The sequence below is a fragment of the Petaurus breviceps genome, unplaced genomic scaffold (assembly GCF_028583685.1).
Source record: "Petaurus breviceps papuanus isolate PSGF00001 unplaced genomic scaffold, PetGlider_PUasm1.0 582, whole genome shotgun sequence".
NCBI lineage: Eukaryota > Metazoa > Chordata > Mammalia > Diprotodontia > Petauridae > Petaurus > Petaurus breviceps.
Window position 1 is genome coordinate 15472953 of NW_027186390.1, and position 9033 is coordinate 15481985.

Here is a 9033-nt window from a genome sequence, read left to right on the forward strand (position 1 = left end):
CTGAAGGCATTTTTTAAATGCTAGCTATTGTTATTTTTATAATATTTCTTCTTTCTGACCAAGCCTGGTTCTTATAACTTCACATTCTTAAGTTTCATTTATTTTGCTACTGTTTTTAAATGTTCATTTACATTGTTGCAGACATAATACATGTACTTTTCTTGATTTGTTTACTAGATTTTGCATCAGTTCATGCTTTTCTCATGAACGATTCACATTCATTATTTCTCACAGTACAGTAATAGCCCATTATAGTCATGTATTTCCATTTACTTTGGAAGGATTATCTTGCTTGCTATGAGTTGTACTTTAGGCAAGGCAGATTTATCTCCTAGGGTTTTAGAGTCAGATGGAACTTTGGAGGTCACCTAGTACAATGTCCTAGGGACAGTTAGGTGGCTGGGTGGATAGAGCATCCTGTCTGGAGGCAGGAAGGTCTGAGTTCAAATATGGATTCAGATACTTACTAACTGTGTGACCCTGGATAAGTTAATTTGCCTTTGCTTCAGTTTCCTCATCTGTAAAATGGGGATAATAATAGCACTTACCTCCCAGGGTTGTTTACGAAGATCAAATGAGAGAATAACTGTAAAGTACTTAGCATAGTGCCTGGCATATAATAAGTATTATACAAATGTTAGCTAATATATATTTCATATTTCTATAAACTGTTATTTATTATACATTGTTATTTGTATATTTATATGTATACAAATATAGACATACATTTATATGCACATATACACACATACATGCTGTCTATTCCATTAGAATATGAACTCCTTGAAGGTAGGAACTGTTTTTGCCTTCAAATTTTAGTATAGTATACCTAGAATAGCAAGTCTTTAATAAATGTTTGTTAACTGATTAACAAGAAGCTTTTAGAAATACTCAATATATTTTATTTCTTTCCCATTCCCAGTAAATGCTTAGATATGTTCAATGCCCTTGCAATCTTATATAGTATATTTTTCCTGGAAATCTATTTCCTAATTCAATACATTTTTCTCTAACTGGTATTTTCACTCTCACATTTTCCCTCAAGTTTGTTTTTTAAATGCCTCCTCTAATTACATTCTTTGCCTGGACCCAAACAAGGTTACAGAATCCTTACAATTTGTAGTATAAACAGTTAGGGCCCCCTTCTCCATGGTTCTTGCTTTGTTCTCAAAGGGATTCCCTTTCGTTACCCACTCATGTAGAGAGTGTGTAAGGAGTGCCAGAGGACTTTCCCACTTTTTATTTGTAAAAGATAATGCATTGGGTGTATACGACTTATTTCTTCTCTAGTCAGCCTTTTCTTCCCCTTTGTCTTGACTCTTCTCTGTTATATTGTCTATTAGTTAGCCAAAAACATTAAGAAAAAGGGTGCTGATATGGTACTGCCCTGTTTAGCAGCAGAGGGCACTGTGAGTACACTTTCTACGGTTCCTAAAATGAGCAGAGCTGGGGGAAGGAACAAATGTGTAGTTCTGTATAGAGCTATGTCTTTGTTGAGACTGACTGCTCCTCAAAATAACCCCTTTCTTTCTTAATGCCATCCATATTTTTGTTTAGCAGAAGTGTAGAATGGGACAAAATGTTTCCTATCCCACATAGCTAAGCACAGACCTTGGCACGGGGTATGCTGGGAGTGCATAAGTATACTTTAAAGTCTCCAGAATTTTTTGGGGGTAGTTCATACTAATTTATTTCTTAGTTTTTAACTTTAAAAATTCATTTTAATGAAGTTTTAGTTTCTTTAGTTTATAAGATAATAAAAATACATCTTTTATGATTGATATTTAGTAAATGTTCTTCTTAAAAATCTCTAATGAGATTTGCTATGTGTTCTTAAGATTTTATGCCATCCATTCATCCACCAACAAGCATTTCTTAAGTGACTACTATTTGCCAGGCTAGCTAGGCACTTGGGTTTAAAAAAAAATTGAAAATCTCTGACCTACAGGAGCTTTGTTTTATAAGCATGATAGTGATTTCTCCTTATTTTAATATCATGGAGTTTACACATATTGAGAGTCAGTGTTGTCTACTTGTATGATCATAATATGGGGAAAATATGACTCTGGAGGGCAGTAGTATAAAGTGACATTCTGGAACCCCAAATCCAAATTTTAGAATAGGTTCCTCCCCTTGTCTCAGTTGAGATTATAGGAAGAGTCTCAATTTATTTAAATCCTTATACATGTGAAGAATGGGCACTAGGAAGAACCTCTCAGTAATTCTTCTTTTGTCTCCACTTTCTGCACTTGGGATTCCTCTCCCTCCCTCTTTACTATTCCCCTTATTTCTGCCCACCCTGCTACTTTCTGGGATTACCCTTGTTCTCCCAATCCCAGTTTCTACTTTTTGTCTCCATTCTGTATTATGGAATATTTTCAGTATCAGCGATAGCTAGGGGTATTGTAGAGGGCAGAGATGGACAAACCCTTGAATGAAAGAAAAAATGTGTTTTAGGCATTTGTTATGTGGCAGGCACTGTGTTAAATGTTGCACGTGCAAATATAAAAAGAGAGGGCAGGTGCCCTCCAGGAGTTGATGTTCTTATAGGGGAAAACAACACATAAAAGGACTAAGTTGCCAGGGAAGTGAGGCCAGGGATCACAGACAGTGGTGAATTGATATGTAGGGTAGTCAATTGACATGTCCTTTCCAGATTTAGTGGCACTTTTTGACTTGATTATTGTGCCCAAAGCAAGAGGTGGAAAGGGGGCAGGGAAAAGTATTTGGAAGGATGAAAATGGCAAGATGGCCTGGGTTGGTGACTGGATGGCTGAATGGGATATGAAAGCAGAACAAACACTTATGGCCACTTCTCTTCCACCCAACTGTCCAACCACCATTGCTGAGTAGCTGCTGAAAATCCTAGTCATTGAAAAAACACATTATCAGTCTTTTTTTTTTTTTTTTTTTTTTTTTGCAGTTTGGGGCTGAGTTATTTCCATGCTTTGGCTAGTAGGGTTTTGTTTGTTTTTAGGTGAGTGTAATCATAGAAAAAGTTCTTAGAGGTCTTTCATTTCTAAGTTGTAGGCTTTGGTCTATGAGTTCTTCTTTTGTTGCACTATCCTCTCTGCACCATAGTTCATCCAGCCCTGCTTGGGAGTCAGTTTTTTTGTTAAGAATCGGGGCTGTGAGTTACAAAAGCTGTAGAGCTCATGATGGGGGTGTGACCTAGGTGAGTAAAAGAATGGGGGTCTGGAAGCGGTGGCACAGAGGACAGTCTGGACATGCTGGACATCAGAGCCTTTCCCTGGGTCTTATTTTCCTCTGGAGAAAAGCATAACCTCCAAATATAAGTTCTTAAAGAACTTGCCTAGGAATCCTTAGTAAACGTCCACATCTACAAAAGACTGTCACTCCTGCTGTCCGCTGTTCTCTGAATATGGCACATGTATTCTCATTTCTCTCCTCCTGTTTTTTGAGCCCCTCTCTCCCCCAATCTGGAATTTCATTATCTCTTCTTCCTATTCAGATTTTATCAAATTTCTCATGGCAAATCATTTTACCTCTCTTTGTCTCAGTTTTCCTACCTGCAAAATGAGGTAGCTGGATTAAATGATTGCTAAAAATCCCTGACAGCCCTACTATCCTACCATCTTCCCAGCTCACAGTGTTTTCCTCATCCTCTGAACTCCCACAGTCCTTAAGGGTCTATACCACCTAGTTCAGCAACTCCAACGTTGCTTCTGACACACACTGCCTGTGCTACCCTGTGTGAGTCACTTAATAGCTAATATAATAATAACTAACATTTCCATAGCACCTACTATGTGTCAGGCACCATGCTAAGCACTTTGCAATTATCTCATTTCATCCTCACATCAGCTCAGATCTTCCTGACTCCAGGCAGGGTGCTCTATTCATGGTGCTACGTAGCTTGCCTAAACCTCTCTAAGTGTTTAATATCATGTTACAAAGCAGGAATGTTATTGATCCACCTTGGGAGAAGGAGTTTCTTATAGCAAGAAATTATCAATCTGGTGATGAATGGTAATGAGATAATAACAAAGCACATTTATATAGAGCTTTAAAATTCACAAGATGCTTTACAGCTTTTCTTTCACATATTCCTCATGACAACCCTATGAATCAATGCTATTGTCTCCATTTTGCAGATGAAGAAGCTGAGATTCAGAAGGGTTAAATGTCCAGGGTCACACAGTTAGTAAGTGCCTGGGGCAGGATTCCATCCCAGGTCTTTTTGACTCTAGGCACGGTGTTCTATCCAGATTATGAACGTAAAGTGCTTTTCCAACTTTAAAGTACCATATAAATGTCAGTATCATATTTATTATAATTCACTGTTTCGTATTTGCTGGTCACCTCTCTCTAAGTTCCTTAAGAATGGGACCATGATTTTACTGTTCTTTCTGTCCTTGATAGCATCAAGCACCCTGCTCCTAGATGGATGGATATAGACATAAACACCTAGTGAATGCCAATAGGCAAAAGAGCTTGGTCCCTGTTAAGTCAAAACTAAGATCACTGATGAGGACATCTAACTCAAATGCAACTCAAACTTAGCTCAGTTTCATTTCATTTTGAAACACGTGTTGCTGAAGTGGAAGGGGAATACTCATTGATTTATAAAATACCTTCTGCCCCTCATTTAAGAATCACATGAGTAAATATATTGTTCACTATACTGGGAAAATGCAGTCCCAGGGTCCATGTAGGTAAAAATGTAGCAGCAATCGCTTTCTCAGAAATGCTTTTACGTGACCAGTTTGTTTGCCTTATGATGCTGGCCAAGAGTAATAACTTTCTGCAATTACCCTGGCCCAGAATTGGATGCAAACCTCAGGGAGCTTTTTTGTCTTATGGACTAATGCCTGCTTGAGTCTAGACCGACATCATAATTTTTCTTTCATTTGCTTCTTACGTCATGTCCAGGACTTTAGAGAGGAAAAGTCAGCTCACTAACCTTCTGATAACAGAGCTCCCTCCAAACCTGGATATTGCATAAATCATTAGAATAATAACAGTTGAAAGTAATAGTTGGAGAAAGGGAATGTAAGAGTGTGCTTGCCTTGCTGGGAGATCTTTTGTTTTATATAAGGGCATGAAGATTCAACTTTACACCTGAACCTGGTTAGGATAGAAGCACATTGAAAGTGACCTTGGTGGAACCTCAGGGGCATAAAGTAGACTAAAGTATCTAGGCAGTTAGGAATGGAGGTTGATTAGCAGGAACAGATAAAGACCGATTGGCATTCCTCACTTGAAATCAAGTTGAGGGGACTATGAATTTAAACAATGATTTCTTTAGCAACAGTTTCTCTCTTAAAAGAAGTACCTCCAATACTGACTTCCTCCACTAAAACAATCAAACACAAGCTTAAAGCATTTTGGAATCCTAAGGCAGCATCAGGCACTTGTTATATTGCTTCTTCTGATGTCCTTAGCTGTAGTGCACAGTTCTGAGACTGTTAAATAGGGTCTAACTGTGATCAACAGGTTGCCAGACTCAGTAAACACTGTGTAGGTGTATTAGAAGCCCCTTAGTGAGACTGTCAGCCATAAATTAAATAAACCATTGGTTATGAGTGGTCTAGTCTAAATAGGCATGATCTATAAAATCAGTCAACAACTAACTAGCTAACTGGCACAGACACGGGGTAAGATTTTATTAGGCAAATTTTGGATATTTCAGATTTTATTGTCTCCTTCCATTCAAGGATAAATCTGCAGAGAGAATATAGAAAATTATTGAAAAAGTGCAACAATAAGTAAATTAATTTCCTGGCATATAAAGTAACAAGTGTTAAATCATGGCAAAGAAGGCTTATTCTTCTTGGAACTAGAGGGCAAAACCCTGAGTGAGGTGGAAAAGTTGCAAAGAAGGAAGTTTAGGCTTAATGTTAGGGCAGTGGGGTAGGGGTGGTGTTGTAGGAGTGTTTGTGTGGGGTTAACTCATACTTCCTTAGTTTTATCAGTATCTTGACCCCATGACCTTTCTTCCCCTGACACCTGACCACCAAAGTCAAGGGGGACTTATCAAAATAGAAAGAGAGTCCACATGGTCCTCTCTCTCTTGCTAGTTAGAAGTCTGTATCACCAAGCCAATAGTCACAGCACTGATGGCAACTATGAATATGCTGGCACAGTTCTGAATAGCAAAATATAACAGACTCTCCATGTTAAACACAGAAGCAAAACATTTATCCAGACACCAGAAAGTCAAATCCCAACACCAGAAAGCCGAATCCCAACACCAGAAAACTGAATCCATGATAGCAACAAAGAAGTTAATACAGCTTATCACTACAGGGAGCAACACTATCACAAAGTCTTCCTCCTGATCAGGCCTTCCCACAAACACTCACCATCCTAGCTATCTGCTTGCCTGCATCCTCTCCTCCCTCTCTTCTAACTGCTTTGACTCATTTCCTGCTCCACCAGTTCAGTAAACTCCTCCTATCACAGGCTCCATGTGGATTACATTTGGCCTATTAAGGGGCAGGGAAGATCTTCACATTCCCACTACCGTTACAGATTCATGCTACTTTCAGCCTCCCCAGCCTTATAAGACCTGCTGACACCTATTTGAGCTTGCGGCAATGCCATGGGGCTTACTTCACTCAGAAATGCCTTGTGCTTGTTTCTATCACATGTTCCCCACGGCTGCTTCCATCACATGTCTACTGATTTAAATTTTCAGAGTTGTTTTGAGATTGTTTTAACGGTTAAAAGTCTCCGAGAACTTTGTTGGGATCTTGACACCGACGAATGGGTTGTAGTGGGAACTTAGGCTGGCTGCTGTTGCAGCTATTATAGCCTTAGCATGTCCCTTACTCCACTCCTTGGCTCAGCCCCACCTCATGCTTTGCAGAACTGGTCATTCCAATTAAAGTATTGGCCTGAGAATAGGAAGGTTGTCAGAGGAATTTAAAATTTCTCTAGGTTTGTGTGAGTGGAGATGAGGGGAAATATGTGAAAGATGTTGTGAAAGAGGAATTTAGGCCTCACCCACAACACATTTATTCCTGTCTATACAAAACATCATATGTACTTGCATGTATCTGCACACACACAAATCCACATACATGCATATATGTGTGTGCAAATATACATCCATCCTTTTTAGTCATATACAACCCTAGTTTAGCATCTCATTATCTTTACTGGGATTATTGCAATAATCATAATAGCATTTATATAGTACTTTAGGTTTGAGAAGTGCTTTACAAATATTATCTCATTTGATTCTCACAACTCTGGGAGGTAGATGCTATTATTATTTAAATTTTATAGATAAGGGAACTGAAGATAAAGTCTAAGAGACTTGTTCAGGTTCACACAGCTGATAAATGTCTTAGGCAGAATTTAAACTCAGGCATAACTGCCTATGGGAGTTAATAGCTTCCTAGTTATTACCTTAAGCCAATCCTTGCTCCAACCCATCCTCCATGCATCCATCAAAGTGATTTTTTCTAATGTGTAGATCTGCCTGTGTCATCCCCCTACTCAATAAACTCCCATCAAGAATAGATTATGCTAAATTTACCTAATTTCTTTTTTTTTGGGAAAAGGTTACTAAATTAGTAGATCAGGGAAAAGTTTTATCCATATTTATGAATATATGTATATACACACATGTATGTGTACACACATACACATGTATATACACACATACATATACATATATCTCTATCTATCTATCTATCTATCTTTCTATCACATAGCTTTTAGTAAAGGATTTGATAAACTATCTCATGCTATTTCTGTGGAAGGAGATGAAAAGATGTGAACTAGACACGAATACAGTTGGAAGGATTCAGAACTATTTGCTTGATGACTCAGTTACCATTGATGATTCTATGTTACTTGGGAAGGAGGTCTCCAATGGTGTACCCCAAGGTTCTGTGCTTCACTCTGTGTTGTTTATATTATCAATAGCTAGGAGAAAGCATAAAAAGATCTTAATAAAATTTTCAGATGGCTGTCTTCAAGTATTTACAGGATTGTTATGTGTGTGGAAGAGAGATTATTAGACTTGTTCTTTTTGGCCCTAGAAGGCAGAAGTAGTAACAATACATGGACACTATGAAAAAGGCAAGTTTAGACTTGACCTAAGGAAAAAAAAACATCCTGACAATTTGAGCTATCCCAATGTAGGATGTGTTCCCTTGGGAGATGGTGGGCTCTCTCTCACTGGAGGTCTTCAAATGAAGTCTAGGTGATTCCTTTTTGGGAGTGTTATAGAAGGAATTTTTTTCCCAACCTGGGTTGACCTAAATGGTTACCAATGTACCATCCAACTCTAAACTTCTATGATACTTTATGTGCCTATTATTTAGGCACTAATGGACTTATTCCAATACTACAATTGCTGTCCTTCATAAATGTTTTAGTAGAAAGTGTTGCCTTTCCTTAAGCTTTGTGACTTTAAAAGGTTTGTGGCACACACAGGTAGGGTTTTATTACATCTACAAGCCAAATTTGGATGACAGTGGAAAAATGAAATTCACTTTTTAGCAAACTTGGCTGGAATTCTATTCTCCCTCAGACTTTTTTTTTACATTTATGTCATTTCTCCTTTAGATTATAAGATTCTTAATAGCAAGGTATCATATCTATTTTCTATCCTTGGTTTCTAACACAGTGCTTTACATAAAGTTGCTCAGCTGTTTCAGTCATGTCAAACTCTTTGTGACCCCATTTGGGGTTTTCTTGGCAAAGTTACCAGAATGGTTTGCTACTTCCTTTTTCCAGATCATTTTACAAGTGAGGAAACTGAGGCAAACAGGGTTAAGTGATTTGCCCAGGGTGGCACAGCTAATAAGTGTCTGAAGTCAGATTTGAACTTAGGAAGAAGAGTCTTTCTGACTCCAGGCCTGGCACTCTATGCACTGGTTCATCTAGCTACACAATTACATATAGTAGGCACTTAATAAATGTCAAATTGTTGAATGATCTCTTTGGTTAAGGAATAATAGAATTATCTTTCTTTTTGTTATGACAGCACATAATTTGAAAGCAATTAAAGAACCAGGAAATAAGTCTCAATCTGGAATCCTTTAGACATGAGCT